Source organism: Diabrotica virgifera, chromosome 1 (genome assembly GCF_917563875.1).
Source record: "Diabrotica virgifera virgifera chromosome 1, PGI_DIABVI_V3a".
NCBI lineage: Eukaryota > Metazoa > Arthropoda > Insecta > Coleoptera > Chrysomelidae > Diabrotica > Diabrotica virgifera.
In genome coordinates, this window is record NC_065443.1 from 157287814 (window position 1) to 157305682 (window position 17869).

Consider the following 17869-nt stretch of genomic DNA (forward strand, 5'->3'; position numbering starts at 1 on the left):
AATGCAAAGTTTTTCCGTTATTTTACTTTAAATATTTCAAATTATGCATTTGACGAAAAAAGCTAACTTTTAACATGCCGTCTCTCGGTTTGTATTGGTCTTAGCGATATTACAGAACAATAATTTGGTTTGTGTTACTAAAGGATACAATTTTGTTATCTACAGTTTTTTTTTGATTAAATGCATATTTTTCGAGGTATTCTCAAAAAACCCTCTAAAAAAGTCGATTTTTTCATCGAAAAACTGTTACTTTCAAGCGCGAATAACTCGAAAAATATTAGTTTTACGAAGAAAATGTAAAAAACTTTTTTTTCTTATAATCACTTTTACATCCATTTACATAGTTAAAATGTAATAAAAATTCCCACCCCCGAGATAGGGTGGCAACCACCCCCAAGGTTTTAGCGTACAGCGGCATGATATAGAAAATGATCCTTGGACTATTCCCTACCTTCTGTGAAAATTTCAAGTAAATCCATGCTGGACGAAAAAATTGCGAGCCAAAATGCTTCATTTCCTCGACTAATAGAAAATTGTGTAAAAAATGAAGCAGGGTATTGTCGAAGCGAAGATCGGTGGAATATGCGCATTTTATCAATGAAATTCGATATTTTTAAGATATTCCAGAAGCCGCTATAGATAAAATGTTTTAACGACCTATTAATCATTCATAATTACTCAACGGATATTAGTACAGTTAAAATAATTAAGACGATAACCGGACAACATTGATTTAATGAGGAAAATTTAGTTTTTTTTTATTTTAATGACAAAAAAAGCAAGCCCATTAGCAGAACCCAATTAAAAATTATTCTGCACATCATATTTGAAACATTATTTGGTTGAAAAATCTCATTTTTGTTGGCAAAAAAAATATATTAATTTGTTTGGACTAAATTAACGTTGTGCTTATCTTAAAAAGGATATGTTAGTATCAACATTCGCACAGTGTTGCCAAACTGAATTTTGTTATTTTGGGTGTAAATTTTTTCCACGGATCTCCGAGGGTACTATAAATTAATAATAAAGCAATAGTTACAAAAATAAGTATTGGCCTTGTTATTTATCCAGAATTCATTCATGAAGTTAATGATTTACTTTTACGAATAATGTAGAAGGAATCGATATTTATTGGTATCTAAATGACAATAGGTAGCATGCGTTGGTTATATTTTTAACCTTGTGGACAGTGACTACATCTAAATCCAATACTTTTGTTGATTGGTAACGTGGTGTTAAATTTATAATAACAAGGTGAGAAATCTATTTTAAAAATTGAATTACCTTTTTTTCTTTCAATCTGGACATAGGTATAGTACCCTCGGAGATCCGTGGAAAAAATTTACACCCAAAATAACAAAATTCAGTTTGGCAACACTGTGCGAATGTTGATACTAACATATCCTTTTTAAGATAAGCACAACGTTAATTTAGTCCAAACAAATTAATATATTTTTTTTGCCAACAAAAATGAGATTTTTCAACCAAATAATGTTTCAAATATGATGTGCAGAATAATTTTTAATTGGGTTCTGCTAATGGGCTTGCTTTTTTTGTCATTAAAATAAAAAAAAACTAAATTTTCCTCATTAAATCAATGTTGTCCGGTTATCGTCTTAATTATTTTAACTGTACTAATATCCGTTGAGTAATTATGAATGATTAATAGGTCGTTAAAACATTTTATCTATAGCGGCTTCTGGAATATCTTAAAAATATCGAATTTCATTGATAAAATGCGCATATTCCACCGATCTTCGCTTCGACAATACCTAGATAGCTAGAGATTTATTTTGATTTTTGAGAAAATATGTATTCGATATACAGGGTGTCCCGAAAAGATTGGTCATAAATTATACCACACATTCTGGGGTCAAAAATAGTTCGATTGAACCTAACTTACCTTAGTACAAATGTGCTCATAAAAAAAGTTACAGCCCTTTGACAAACTGAAAATCGATTTTTTTCAATATGTCGAAAACTATTAGAGATTTTTTATTGAAAATGGACATGTATCATTCTTATGACAGGAACATCTTAAAACAAAATTATAGTGAAATTTTTCCACCCCATAAAAATTTTATGGGGGTTTTGTTCCCTTAAACCCCCCCAAACTTTTGTGTACGTTCCAATTAATTCATTATTGTGGAACCATTAGTTAACCACAACGTTTTTAAAACTTTTTTGCCTCTCAGTATTTTTTCGATAAGGTAGTTTTTATCGAGATGCGGCTTCTTTTTTGGTTAACCAACAAATACACAGCTTTTGGTTAACCAACAACTAATTGACAGGGTCGACAGCTACGCATACCTTGGTACCAACATAAACAGCCAGTGGGACCACTCAAGTGAAATAAAACAACGCATAGGAAAAGCGAGATCAGCGTTCATAATGATGAAGTCTCTTTTCAGAAGCCACGATTTACCTCTTGCTACCAAAATCTCTATCATCAGATGCTATGTATTTTCTACGTTATTATACGGAGTAGAGGCCTGGACACTTTCCGAGGCTTCCTTGAGAAAACTCGAGGCATTTGAGATGTGGTGTTACAGGCGCATTTTGAGAATTTCGTGGGTGGATCGTGTGACTAATATTGAGGTTCTACGTAGAATAGGCAAGGAATGCGAGATTATTAACATAATCAAAGAGCGCAAACTAGAATATCTTGGCCATGTTATGAGGAATGAACAGAGATATGGCTTGTTGCAACTCATTCTTCAAGGCAAGGTATTTGGAAAGAGAGGACCAGGGAGAAGAAGAATATCTTGGCTTCAAAACCTGAGAAAGTGGTTTAATACATCGACAACCGGACTATTCAGAATAGCAGCAAGCAAAGTTAGGATAGCCATGCTGGTCGCCAACATCCGGAACGGATAGGCACCTTAAGAAGAAGAAGAAGGCTTCTTTTTTAATATGTCTACATAAAAAATGTATGGGGGTTTTGTTCCTTTAAACCCCCAAATGTTTGTGTACGTTCCAATTTAAACTATTATTTTGGTACCATTAGCTAAACCCAGTGTTTTTAAAACTTTTTTGCCTCTTAGTCTTTTTTTAATAAGTCACCTTTTATTGAGATGTGGCTTCTTTTTCAAAATATAGCTAAAAATGTAAATTATAAATAAATTTTCAGATTATAGTACAGTGGAACCTCGATAAGTCGGCCCTCGATAACCCGGAAGTCCGGCTAACCCGGACCGATTTTCATCAGACAAACATGTCAATAATAAAAATGTATGTATTATGAAAACATTTTATCTGTAGCCTCTTCTGGAATGTCTTAAAAATATCGAGTTTCATTGGTAAACCTTCCCTTCGACCGTAATATAATATTTGAGTGATAATGGGTATTTGTGTAATTTGAACTATACGATAATAAAAATTACTCATAGCCGGCGGCGGCAGAGCGATGTTAATTATCTGGGGCTATCGCAAACAACAGGCACCTGTTATTCCTTTATTTATTTCCAACTGTCTTTTAAATAATTATTTTTCAAACAATGGTCTTTTAAACAATGAATGAGCCACTGTTATTAAATAACATAACATTGTTCCGATGGCAGACGAAATTGACACAACCGAAACTGAGTTTTTTTACCTAGAAATGAACAATACTCTATTTATACTATAGGTACCTACTCTATACAACTATAGGTAAGTGAGATGTGTAGATGTGTACTGTGCATATATATTTCATGTTATTTTAATTATAATGGACTTTATCTATAAGTATACCGTATTTTATTAATTTTTACCATGCTCTCCGGCTAACTCGGATTTTCGATAACCCAGATCGGCGGCGGTCCCGATTAATCCGAGTTATCGAGGTTCCACTGTACCTTCTTTAACGGTAAAATATTGCAAAACCTCTAAATTTTAAAGAACCGCTTGGATTGACATGAAAATTGGCATACAGATAGCTAAGAAGTCAAAGAAAAAAAGTGATATTGTGCCGATATGTGCTTTTGCCCTGGGGGTGGTTTTCACCCCCTCTTGGGGGCGAAAAAATATTCGTCCAAAGTAAGTCCGGAAATTGATAAACTGACTAATTTTAAGTGACTTTTGTCCCATAGATTTTTTTCACTAAGTCAATAGTTTTCGAGTTATTTGCCAGTGAATATGTTCATTTTTTCAACAAAATGACCACGCTTTTAGACGGTTTTTCGCAAATACCTCAAATAGTAAGTATTTTGTCGAAAAAACATTCATAGCAAAAATATAGCCTGTAAAAAATTCAAAAAAATGGTGTATATATCACGTCTCTATACCTAGTAAAAGCAAAATTATAGCTAATTGAAAATTGGTTCATATTTGTCAAATTCCAAATGGAATATTTTAACGTGAAATAACCAAAAATGAAGCATATTTCGGGGAAAACTCATTACAACTTATTATTTAACCCTTTAACGGGCAGAACTATTTTTTTTGTAAAACTATACTTTTGAATAGTAAAATTTGCATCGTTAATAAGACAAAAAATGTTTAAAACATTTTTTTCTGTGCCAGAAGGGCTGGAAAGGGTGGTAGATATAGCTACCAGTGTGCATTTTGACAAACAACTAATACTTAGTGGGCAATGGTATATATAACGACCAGTAAAAACAATTACAAAAATTTATAAAAAATAGTTATTTTCCTAACAAGTGCAGAAAGTCATACTTTTCCGCACGCGACTGCAGTTTGCCGAACGACGCAAAGCGGGAGTTCGGCAAGCAGTCGAGTGCGGAAAAGAGACTTTCTGCAAGCGTTAGAAACATTATTTTTTCTATGAGTCTTTAAAAAATGACCAAATCTTAATCAATTAATTTAATTAATATGAAAATACATACACAAATTAATTCTTTGACAAGGTTGTCAAAACCAAACTTTTAGCATAATTGGTTAGCATGACGACGATCTTGGTTTCCATGACGACGATTCAAAACTACTGTTATTGTCTACTGATTTGACTTTCGAATATAATGTCAAAATTATTTTATTTCATCAAATTCTCGCGTTAATTTCATTAAAACTAAACTGAAAAACTAACTGAAATAAATTAGTAAATAATATCTAAATATTAGTTTATTGCATGTATTACAATTACTTTAAGGCCATATTAACATATCTAAATTAACACGCGTGCGGAAAAGTAAAACGCGTGCGGAAAAGTAAAACTTTCTAAACTAAAACGCATGCGCGAAAGTAGACATTTTTGCACGCTCGTAGAAAAATACTTTATTTTGAAAATGTAAAAAAACTAAATACAGTAATATTTTAAATTTATTATCTAAGAACTTTCTATAGTCTGTTCGCTAAACATAGACGCAACTTTCTAGATGTTTTAGTCGGTAATTTTGCCAATTTTAGTAAAATTGGCAAAAAATAATTACTTAATTACTAAATAGTTAATAATCACTAAATAGTTAGTAATTTTGCCAATTTTTGCAAAATTGGCAAAAAACAAAAAAATTATCGACTAAAATATCTAGCCAGTTGCGTCTGAGTTTAGCGAACCGACTATATCTACTATGGTAGGGTGCAAAACAGTCTTTTCATGAAGCAACGTTACAAACTTGACAAATCAAATTGCTGCACGTTTGTTTATTTTTATATGAAGCACAAAGGGCACAGCGCCTATAAGTTCCTTTGGTGGATAAGTGTGAACCAGCATTTAAAGTTGAGTTTGATGGTGGTCCAGATTTTTTTCTGAAAGTAAAAGTGCTAATAAAATTATCAGTTAGTTCACTGCGGAACTGTTATGCAGTCATAGGCTTAGCACTTGACTTTTTTTTTCAGAGTCTCCTCCTTTTTTTCTTATATAAAATATAGCTGTTTACTATTGCTGCGTCTAAAAGGTAGAGCATTTGTTGCTTGAGGTAATGTTAACAGTTGTTCATCCTCGTCGTCTTCATCAGAAAAAATGTTTTTAGGAAATAACCTAGCCAGCTTGTTGTGCTTGAAACCAAATCCGTCATCTGGATCAAACTGAGGATCTTGACCGGAATTATCAAAATCTTCGTTTCCGCTAGAATTATTTGTCTTTCTTGTAAGAGTACATTGGCGCACCCTTTTCAAGTGCTGTACTGAAGTACTGGAACATTTCGGCTGGCTGTCGATACTAGTAGTCGAGGATTGTGACGGAGTTCTGGAAATTGAGCTAAAAAAATCGGGAAAATCACCCCCTAATTAGTATCTCAAATGAACTTAATCGTTATGAATTCACAAGTTTCTTGACTCGTGTATGTATTGTTTATATGATCTGTAAGTTTCATCGGTTCAAAGTCCTTATTTTTGAAAGGGCTGTAGTTAAAAGGGGTTGAACGAGTCACTGATCACGAATGTATGCAAATTTAGAAACACCAAATCTTAATCAATTTTTGTCTAATAGAAAAACAAAAAAATACATGATATTCAGAAAAGCAATGCTGACTTTTATGTTTTTCTAGATTTTTAGTATCTCTAACGATTTTTAAGTTATTTTGAAAAAAGTATATTTTACAAAATTAAAATTTTTAAAAATTTTACTCTAAAACCATTTTTTTTTTTCAAAAATAAGCACTTTGAATCGATAGAACTTACAGATCATATAAACACAGCATAAGTAAAATAATTTTTGGAGCGGTAACGATTAATTTCATTTAAGTTGCTAATTAGGGGGTGGTCTTACCGATTTTTATTGCCAAAACAAAAGGGACCAACTTTATTTTGAGCGTAACTTGCTTAAATTTAATGCTAGGAACTTTTTATAAAAACAGAAATAAAGCTTTTCTTAAATACTTTAAAAAAGTTAAAATGGGTTTTCCCCAAAAAGTGCTTAATTTTTTGGATATTTCACTTCGAAATATTCTATTTGAAATTTGGTGAATGTGAATCTATTTTTCATTGGCTATAACTCTGGTTCTACGAGGTCCAGAGACCTAAAGCGTACACCATTTTTTTACTTTTTTACATGCTATATTTTTGCTAAGAACGTTTTTTTCGATAACATACTTACTTTTTGAGTTATTTGTGAAAAACCGTCTAAAATAGTATATTATATGAACACAAAAATGAACATATTCACTCGCAAATAACTCGAAAAGTGTTGACTTGGCGAAAAAGCTCTATAGAACAAAAGTTACTTAAAATTAGTCAGTTTATCCATTTCCGGACTTATTTTGGACATATAGTCTTTCACCCCCAAGAGGGTGTGAAAGTCACCCCCAGAGCAAAAGCACACATCGGCACAATATCACTTTTTTCTTTGAAATGTAAGCTATGCGTATTTCAAAGTTCATGTCAATCCAAGCGGTTCTTTAAAATTTAGAGCAAAAACCGTGAAAGAATGGACTATTATTAACAGGTCTCTATAATCGTACTTAACCATACCTATACAAAATGTGGTGGATTCGGCAAATATTCAAAATATCTCGATAAACAGTGGCTTATCAAAAAAGTACTAGGAGGCAAAAAAGTTTTAAAAACATTGTGTTTCACTAATGGTGCCACAATAATAATTTAATTGGAACGTACACAAAAGTTTGGTGGGGGGGTTTAAGGGAACAAAACCCCCATAAAATTTTTATGGGGTGCACACATTTCACTTTAATTTTTATTTAAGATGTTGCTGCCATAAGAATGCCACATGATAATTTTCAATAAAAAATATCTAAGGGTTTTTGATATATGAAAAAAAAATCGATTTTCATTTTGTAACTTCAAAGGGCTGTAACTTTTTTTGTGTGCACTATTGTATATAGGTAAGCAAGGTTCAATCAACCTATTTTTGACTCCTGAATCTGTGGTATAATTTATGACCAATCTTTTCGGGACACCCTGTATAATATTATAAATACTCCCAACATCCAAACCGTTACTTTTTGATTGATGTATTGTCGCATATAGACTTTTGACGCATATAAAGTTGTCGCTATAGACTCAATAGTTTTGTTGAGTAAATTTAACTGTCCGAGCATAAACCAAAAGTAAAGTACTAAATTTCTACTGTGAAAGATTGTCGCAATGTGAGAGGACAGTTTACTTGAACAAGAAAATAATATTTCAAGCCTTCGTATAGCTGAAGGCTCCTTTGCACAGCTGGTAATAAAGACAGACATTTTGTATTTCCATGTTTCACTAATTTTTTATGCTCGATGTCAGAGTCTCACAAAACTCTTTTAAGTTTGTAACGCGTACGGTATATATACAAAAATATTTTTACAACGATAGGCTATATTTCAACAGGAAGACCATCAACTGCAGTGCAGATTGTATTGTGAACGATGTATGCGCTGCAACCAATGCAAAGGGTTAACGCCGAGACCTTCCTTGAGCCTGAAGTAGACGTTGTTGGTGCCTCGCCTATTTACCCCTCCGAAATTCGTGTTACAGTTATCACCATATGAAAAGCAACCACCTTGTTTTCTTTTCGTGTTTTTTAATTATCGACATTCTGTGATTTGTCAAGATTTCAGACGTTTCAAATCGAAAATAGAGTAACTTTACAGATATACCTCTTTCAGGTACAAAGTACCTAACACTTCAAAACAACTTTCAAACTCCAGAGAACCCGAACTTTGATCGCTTATTTAAACTCCACACAGAATACATAGTAAATGTTACTCTCAACTACCACGTTCCAGTCTATGATCCTATCATGGACCCCCTCACAAACAGGGAAACAGAGAGCTTTTGTCAAATAGGTAAAAACAGCGCTCCCGGACCTGATGGCATCAACCGAAGGTGCCTCAAAAAACTTCCAGAGAGTATCATCCCTCTTCTAACTAAAATATTCAATGCATGTCTCAAAAACAGCCACTTCCCTACTCCTTGGAAAGTGGCCAATACCATCATGCTTTTGAAAAAAGGCAAACCCCCAACCGACGTGGAATCCTACAGACCAATCTCTTTAATAAACACTCTGGGTAAAGTTCTTGAGCTAATCCTAAAAGAAAGGCTCAATAACTTTCTCGAAAACCACAACATCATACCAAAATTCCAATACTGATTTCAGTCAGGTAAATCTACTCAACATGCATTAATAGATTTCACAACTAAAGTTACTCAAACCATCAACGATGGTTCATTCGCCATAGCCACATTCCTAGATGTGCAGAAGGCTTTCGATCAGGTCTGGCACGACGGACTTGTTCAAAAACTTCTGGACATCGGGCTACTATTACAATTTACCAAAATTGTACACTCATACCTCCACAACCGAACTGTCAGAGTAAAAATAAGCGATCAAAAGTCTACCCCCTTCACTCCACAAGCTGGAGTTCCCCAGGGTTCAGTCCTAGCACCACTGTTGTACATCATCTACAACAGCGATATCACAAACCAAAATATCCCAGGCACTCGGATGTTTCTCTATGCAGACGACACGGCTCTACTCACGACAACCTCTCGATACAACCCATTACTCATCCACAGAAGAGCCCAGGCTCTGTTGGACGGGGTCGGGGACTGGTGTTGTAAGTGGAGAGTCACGCTGAACGCGAACAAAACAACAACAATTGTGTTTCGCGCCCCTTCTGTGTCACAAAGAATCATAAAAAATGAAGACGACCAATATCCACTGAGATTGCTGGGAGAAAGGCTTGTTCTTAGCCCGACTGCGACCTACTTGGGAGTATTGTTCACCAGGACTCTTAACTGGGACGCAGATCTAAAGGTAACTTTAGATAGGGTGAGGAACAGGGCCAGACTTCTCAACCCTCTCTCTGGACGAATTGGCAAGACACACAAGAAGACTCTCATACACACTTACAAGACCTTTATTCGACCCGTCATTGAGTACAAATCATGCCTCTACTCTCTTTGCGCTAGAGCACAAAAAGAGAGGTTGTTGCGAGTGGAACGTAGAATCTTACGTAGATGCAACTACGAGCACTGGAGATATCCCTCAAGCGAAATCCATAACATCTCAAACATCCCCAAAATCAGTGAGAGAATAAACTCTCTGAACAGGAACTTCACAAGCAAAGTAATCAACGGTCCCCCCTCCGACACACAAGAATCTCTCAAATGTTCCTGTTCATCTTCCGGCCACGTATTCTACCGAAAGCCCAAACGCAAAAAGATTCATCTACCGTCTGATCTAATGCAAACATGCATTGACGAACTCCCAGTAGAATACGAAAACATCCTCGAGGCTACCCCGTTAGCCTTCCGCACCCACCTATAACACATCCTCTTCCCTACCCCGAACAGGGAGAAGTTGTTTTTTTGCGGTTTCCTAACTTCATTGCACAATTATACCTGTTCGTCCCAAGAAAATAGCCGCAACTATTTTCATCACTCGAACGCTCACTGTCCACGCTGCGCTCAAAAGCCACCTCCTGACCGCCGACGAGGGACGCAGGTTCGCCTGTCGTTGTACAAGGGTTTCTAGGGAGACTGGTCGAGAGCAAAGCACGGACAGTACACGTAAATGTCTATGGAACTAACAACAACTCCATCAAACTTTTTTCTCTGTTGTCTTTTAGCCTTCTGGACACCACCGTCCGGCATAACCCAGGAACACAAGAAACACCATGACACGACACATGCCCCAGTGTGTTTTTCGGACTGTTTGCTTTTGCGGCCACTTTTTACATTTACTACAAATCCTGAAGAGGACAAAATCCTAAACGGGGACACTCATTGATAGCATTTCTACATAGCAATTTATTCTATACACGCAAATCAAACAATGAGAAGAAGAAGAAGTACCTAACAACTATCGGTGCCAATTTAACATCATGTCTGTTTGAGATGTATCTGTTAAAATGCTAAAAAATTGCATTCTTTTAACTCATTGTGTAGTTCATCTTTTGCCATCGGTGAGATCGCTTACGTGATGATCGTTTCGCACTTGGTGCGAGCAGACCCGAGGGTCAAACAGCTTCGATATTAATTTTGAGGAGCAATCAGATGTTTTAAAACTTATATCGTACATTGCTGTATGAAATGCAAAAGTATCTTCTTTAGCAGCATGGAAAGTTCATTTTCAGCGGGTTCGGTTTTTTTTTCCAAAAACGATGCTATGGTAGATGAGCTTGCAATGGCACTTGCGCTGGCCTTGTGTTTCGAGCACTTTAGATGGTCCTTGATCAATAGCCGAGGTGTTGGTGTTGTTCAAGTTTGACCGGGACGCTAATGCAAACTGGCCGGGACGACGGGACACGGATATCAAACCGGGTCCGTCCCGGTCAAACCGGGACGTATGGTAAGCCTACATATGTACCTTTTTTGTGACTCTAATTTGGTATTTCCGGGTACGACGGAGGTCGGCAATCATCATAGCTATTCAGACTTTGGAGACGGCTGCTCTGAAAAGTTAGTTTGATGTACATCCTTACCAGGGCCCCCGCTACCATATGTGCAAAGTGTGCAATGCACATGGGCGCCATCCTTTAGGGGCGCCAAAACCCAGGGTCAAAAATTGAAAAATAATTTGCAAAAAAAATAAAAATTAATTTTAAAACAAAAGTTGAGAAATTAAATAGGATTAGGTATAAATACACACAAAACATATTTAAATTAAGTGACAGCGATATTTTAAAACGTTGTTTTGTTCTTGAAGAATGACTGACAGATAAGGATAATAAGGATAGGTATAAACTCCAATGATTTGTTTAATGCAATTAAAAAGTTATTATCATTACCTGATGATACTGACCCCTTATGTATTTTACAATATATATTTGAAAACAACTTAATCTTCAACCTTCCAAACGTAGAAAGCATTTCACTAAGAATTCTTTTGACATTACCTGTATCTTTAGATGCTGACGAGAGATATTTTTCAAAGTTAAAAATCATTTGGACAATGCTTTAAGAACGATTGCCTGGGCTAACAATATTAGCAATTGAACAAGAAATTTTTGATGGTATAAACGTTAAGAGATGTAATTGACGAATTTGCAACAGCAAAGTCTCAGAAGATATTATCGCTACTACAATAGCTATTTTTTTTATTTTTCTATTGTACCTATAGCCCAGTAAATGGACGTGAAATACGGCGATACCGTGTAATTTTCACGAATTGCACGAAAATTTGGATATAGGTTCTACCCTTACCCTCCACTTCAAAGTTGGACTTTGTCGTTGGTTGCTTTTGCTTGGGAGGTGAATAAAACCCCTTCTCGGTGGTGAAAAAATATGGGTTTAAAAGTTATTTGGTGAGTTATTTGCGAGTAAAAATGTTTATTTCTCAACAAAAAAACATGTTTTTAGACGGTTTTTCGTAAATAACTCAAAAACTAAGTATTTTATAGAAACATATTGTTATCAAAAATGTAGCTTATAAAAAAACGAAAAAAATGGTGTGTTCGTGAAGTCTATAGACCTAGTGAAAGCAAAATTGGAGCCGATGAGAAAAACTTTCTTATTCGTCAAATTCCAAATCGAATATTTCAACGTGAAATAACCAAAAAAAATGAAGCACTTTCGAGAAAAACTCATTATGACTTCTAAACTTCAGTTTTTTGCTTTATTTCAAGCACCTATTGACCTACCTTCTAAAAAATAAATAAACATGAACTAAAATGCCTAAGGAGCGCCAAAATCCTTTTTTGCACACACGCGCCATCAACCCTTACGGGAGCCCTGATCCGTACCATTCCCTCAGGTTGTGCAGCCACGATATTTTGCGTCTCCCTATGTTTCTTTTTCCTTGAATCTTTTCCTGCATAATGAGTTGGAGCAAGTTATATCTCTCCCCACGTGTAACATGTCCGAGATATTCCAATTTTATGGTTATGATTGTATTTAAGACTTCCATTTCTTTATCCAGAGGTGGCAACACGGTAGTTAGTAGACAAATACCTTGTTATTTTTCAGCTGCAATTAACCCGATTTATCGGGAGTTTCAACAAGAAACAAATAACCAAAGTATAAGGAGTGCAAAACCAAGTCAAAAACTAATCAGTAGTGCAAAAATTGGGATTCTAAAAGGTGAGTCGGCGAAAAAACTATATGAAATTAACCAAAACAAATCGACAAGGTTAACAGATAAGAGCGATAAGAGACAAACGAGAGAGCAAAGTCTCGACCGATTTATTTGCGACGTTGCCACTGTGAGCAAAATATCCCAGGTGACAATATTTTAATTTTTAATTCAATTTTAATTTAATTTTAACAAAGTAAATAAACGGTAGACACTGCTTTCTCCGCACTTTTGAGGTGGAAAGCAGTGCCTGGCGCCGAATAATAATGAAAAAGTTTTTGGAGAAAGGAAAAGGTTCTGAGACTGATAGCTCCACAACGGACGAAGGAACAAAAAGAAAAATGAGAGAGGGGGACAACGAAAATGAGGAAAGAGAAGAACACGCGAAGAGCAGAAAGCTTTCAACGAATTCAACACAAAAAAAGTATGAATCAAAACTAGATACCATAATTGATATGATGAGTAAATTGTCAAACGATGTCACAGAGATAAAGAAAGACCAAAAGAGCAGTAAAGAAGCAATAGAACAGCTCATTGAAGATAACCGAAAGTTGAAGAACGAGAACAAACACCTTAAACAAGAAAACAAGGAAATCAAAGAGGAATTGAAAGAAATAAAGGAAAATATGGAATTTATGGAAAAACAACGGAGGAAGAACAACGTAGTAATGAATGGATTAACAATAGACACCTATGAACAAGGAGCAATAAAAAAGGCGATGCTGAATTTGTTTAAAGGACATATGGAAATTGAGGTCAAAATAAAAAATGCATACAAGTTGGGAACAAAAACCTGTCTGATTGAACTAGAAGACCAGGAAGACAAAATCAAAGTCATGAAGAATAAGTCCAAGCTAAAAAATTACAAGGAAGAAAAAATATATATCAACAATGACACCACAATGAGAGAAAGAGAAATAAAAAAACTATCCGGATGATCGCACGAGAAGAGAGAGATAAAGGTAATGAGGTAAAAATTGGTACAAATAAACTCTGGGTAAATAATGAAGAATGGAAATGGAATAATAAAGAAGATAAGATAGAAAAATCAAAAAACTAATAAAAAGCGCCAATGGAAAAACGATAATGGAACAGGCAATGAACAAGGACATGAGTAGAAATAAAGCAATATGCAACGATCAGGATAGAAACTTAAACTGTAAGAATGATGAGAAATGTTTACAAATACACAGAACAGCTGCAAACAACAAGATCAAAAGTATAGAAACAACTGCAACTGAAAAGACCAAAATACCCGAAGGATGGACAATAGGAACTTAGAACGTAAGAGGTCTCAACGGTAAGGAGACAGAACTTGCAGAAGAATTTGATAAGGCTAGAATAGACATACTAGGTATAACAGAGACAAAAAGAAAGGGCAAGAGCACACAGTTTCTAGAAAATGGCCATTTTTTAATCCTCAGCGAAGTATCGCAATTAGAAAGAGCAAGTGAAGGGGTTGGTTGTTTAATCAATAAAAACTTGACTAGCAGCATTAAGGATTGAGAATGTATTACCGAAAGGATCCTGAAAATAAGGATGACAACCGACGAGAAGAAGCTACTTAACTTATTTGTCATATACGGACCAAATGATACCGAAAGAGCGAAGACCAAGGAGATTTTTTGGGAAAAGGCGACAGAGATTATAGACAGCGCAGAAGGGAACACAATAGTAATGGGAGATCTTAATGGTAGAGTAGGCATAAAAGACAACGACTCCTCGGATGTACTAGGGCAATATGGAGAACTAACAAGAAATAATAATGGAGAACGTATTATAGACTTTTGCAGAGAGAATGATCTTTTAATAATGAATTCGTTTTTTCAGCATAAAGATGTGCATAAATTCACCAGAGAAGTTAAAAGCAGAGGAGAAAGATCTATTATTGATTATGTATTGGTGAACAGATCTTTAAGACAATATATTAAAGATGTCAGAGTGCGAAGGGGAGCAGAAATATATAGCGACCATTACTTGGTAGTATCCCGAACAAGTATAGGAAACGAACAAAAACTAACTCAAAGGAAACTGAGAAAAAGAGACAAAACCCCAAAAAATCTCACAAACGCAGCTATTAAGTCATATAAGCTAACAGATACGAAAATAGCACAGAAATACAAAAACTATGTAAACAATAGTCTACAAAAGCATTTAAACCAGAACTATGACTTAGAAGAAACTTGGCAAAAACTTAAAGAAGCACTCCTAGATGGAGGCAAGCAAGTCTGCGGAATGACTATCAACAATAAAAACAAGAAGTGCACAAATTGGTGGAGTAATAAAATAAAAGAAGAGGTCAAATTAAAAAAGTTAGCGTGGAAGAAATACCTAGGGAAGGAGAGCCCAGAAAGCTATCAAAAATATAAACAGCAGAGGGCAAAAGTAAAAGACATGGTTATGGAAGCGAAAAAGAAGAGCTGGGAGGACTTTGGCAATAAAATGGAGAAAGACTACCACACTAATCAAACATTATTTTACAAAACCCTGAGAAGTCTAAGAGCAGAGAAGGTACAACAAACACCAAAACAAATTAAAAATGAAAATGGGCACATTCTCTGCGAGAACGAAAGCATCATAAACAGATGGAGAGAATATTTTGAAAACCTCTTGACCCAAGAAGACTCCAATAATAAATCAGATAACACCGACGAAAATGCACTTGAAAACCAAAATCAAACCGAAATAACAACAGATGAAATAAAAGAAATAATATACAAGCTTAAAAGAGGAAAGGCAGCTGGCTATGATAAGATGTCCGCGGAAATGCTAAAAAATATGTGAGAAAATGGAAATGAAATGCTCAGAAAAGTTTGAAATAAAGCATGGAATGAGAGTAAGATCCCAAAAGACTGGGAAGTGGGGATTATTCTACCCATTTTCAAAAAAGGAGACAGACGAGACTGCAGTAATTATAGAGGTATAACCCTCCTGAGCATTCCTTCCAAAGTCTACGAACGAGTACTAGAGAAAAAATTATTAGGAGAAGTGGACCACAAACTGGAACAGTCACAAAGCGGATTCAGGAAGGGAAGAAGCATTCATGACCATATTTTCACACTCAAGCAGCTAATAAAAAATACGCGAAATACAAGCACAGAACTACACCAAGCTTTTATAGATCTAGAAAAAGCATTTGACAGAACACCAAGGATAGAAATCGACAAAAGCCTAATGAACAGGGAAGTAGACACTAAACTCAGAAAAGCTATTATGAGCCTATACAAAAACACAAGAAATAGAGTAAGAACAGATAATATGGAATCGGACGAGTTTATAGTTAATGATGGCTTAAGACAAGAAGGTGCACTAGGCCCCATCTTGTTCAATATTTTTCTAGATGATGTAATGAAGGAAACCAGAGAAGAAACATCGAAAATATATGTTGGACATAGAAATCTCGAAATGACACAGATAGCAGAATGTGCATTTGCAGATGATCTCGTTGTGTTTGGAAGAGATGAGGCCGCACTACAGAGAAACCTCCAAATATCGAGGGATAAACTTGAAAAACGTAATCTGAGGATTAACGAAAGTAAAACTAAGGTCATGATATGTGGGAAAACAGATAAACGTACAAAAATTAAAATCAATAACAACACCTTAGAACAAGTTGAAACTTTCAAATACCTGGGAGTTCAAATAGAGAGTAGGGGTGCACACGATACTGAGATAAACAACAGAATAGCAAGCGCAGCCTGCATATACCATGCAATTAAGAGCACATTCCTATCGAAAAAAGAAGTATCCCAAAAAGCCAAGATAACAATCTACAACACAGTTTTCGTACCTATCCTAACATTTGGATGTGAAAGCTGGACGCTCACCACCAGACTAAAGAAGAAACTGCAAAGCATGGAAATGAAGTATTTAAGAAGAGTACTAGGTGTGACCAGGATGGACAGGATACGGAATGAGGAAATAAGAGAACGCCTTAAAGTCCAACCAATAGAGAAGAAAATCGAAGCAGCCCAGTTAATAAACCCTTAGTCATACCCTTAAAGTATTCTTGCGTATTATCCATTCCAGAATACGAGCAAAATTAGAACACAGCATAAGTAAAACACAGTTCGGTTTTAGATGCGGTTTTGGAACTCGAGAGCCCCTATTTGCAATACAAGTCTTGATTCAAAAATGCCTGGATCAACAGAAAGATGTTTACGCCTGTTTTATCGACTATGAGAAAGCATTTGATACTATCAAACATGACAAACTCATAGAACTATTACATCTTTCAGGACTTGACACTAAGGACATCCAGATTATAAAAAATCTATATTGGAATCAAACAGCCCACATAAAGAATGGACATATGGTGAGTGAAAACATAACCATTTCTAGAGGGGTTAGACAGGGCTGTATTCTTTCGCCACTGCTTTTCAACGTGTACACGGAACAAATATTTCTAGAGGCACTAGAAGAGTACAATGAGGGCATCAAGATTAATGGCGTACCAATAAGTAATTTTCGATATGCAGATGATACTGTTATACTAGCCGATAACATCGAAGATTTACAGATGATGCTAAATAGAGTAAATACAACTGGCAACCAATTTGGACTGAAGATCAATAGAAAGAAAACTAAATTTATGGTGATCAGTAAAAAGAACATTCAACATATCGACCTGAATATTGAAGCCGAACGTATTGAAAGAGTACACCGATTTAAATATCTGGGATATACAGTAAATGATAAGTGGGACCCAGACGTAGAGATTAGGATCCGAATTGAAATAGCAAGATCCAAATTCATAAAAATGAGAAAGCTCTTAAGCAACCGCAACCTAAGCGTTAACCTCCGATGGCGCGCCACAAAATGCTATGTACTCTCTACGCTACTTTACGGAGTAGAAGGGTGGACGTTAACAGCAGCAACTATAAAGAAGTTAGCGGCTCTAGAAATGTGGCTGTATCGACGCATACTGAGAATTCCTTGGACAGACAGATTGACCAACACAGAGGTATTGAGACGAATGGG

At 35.6% G+C, this 17869-nt stretch overlaps 1 protein-coding gene across 3 annotated transcripts in view; it reads left to right on the top strand.

Annotated features, from left to right (window-relative positions):
* LOC126878792 (cytochrome P450 6a2-like) overlaps positions 1–17869 on the top strand; it is a 106766-nt gene that overhangs the window by 13197 nt on the left and 75700 nt on the right. The window contains exon 1 of one of the 3 annotated variants that reach the window (XM_050641686.1): positions 12741–12897. The exons of the other annotated variants lie outside the window; for them this stretch is intronic. The gene's annotated coding sequence lies outside the window, so the exon portion shown is untranslated. Of the gene's footprint in view, positions 1–12740; positions 12898–17869 lie in introns of those variants that run through there. 3 annotated transcript variants of the gene reach the window in all.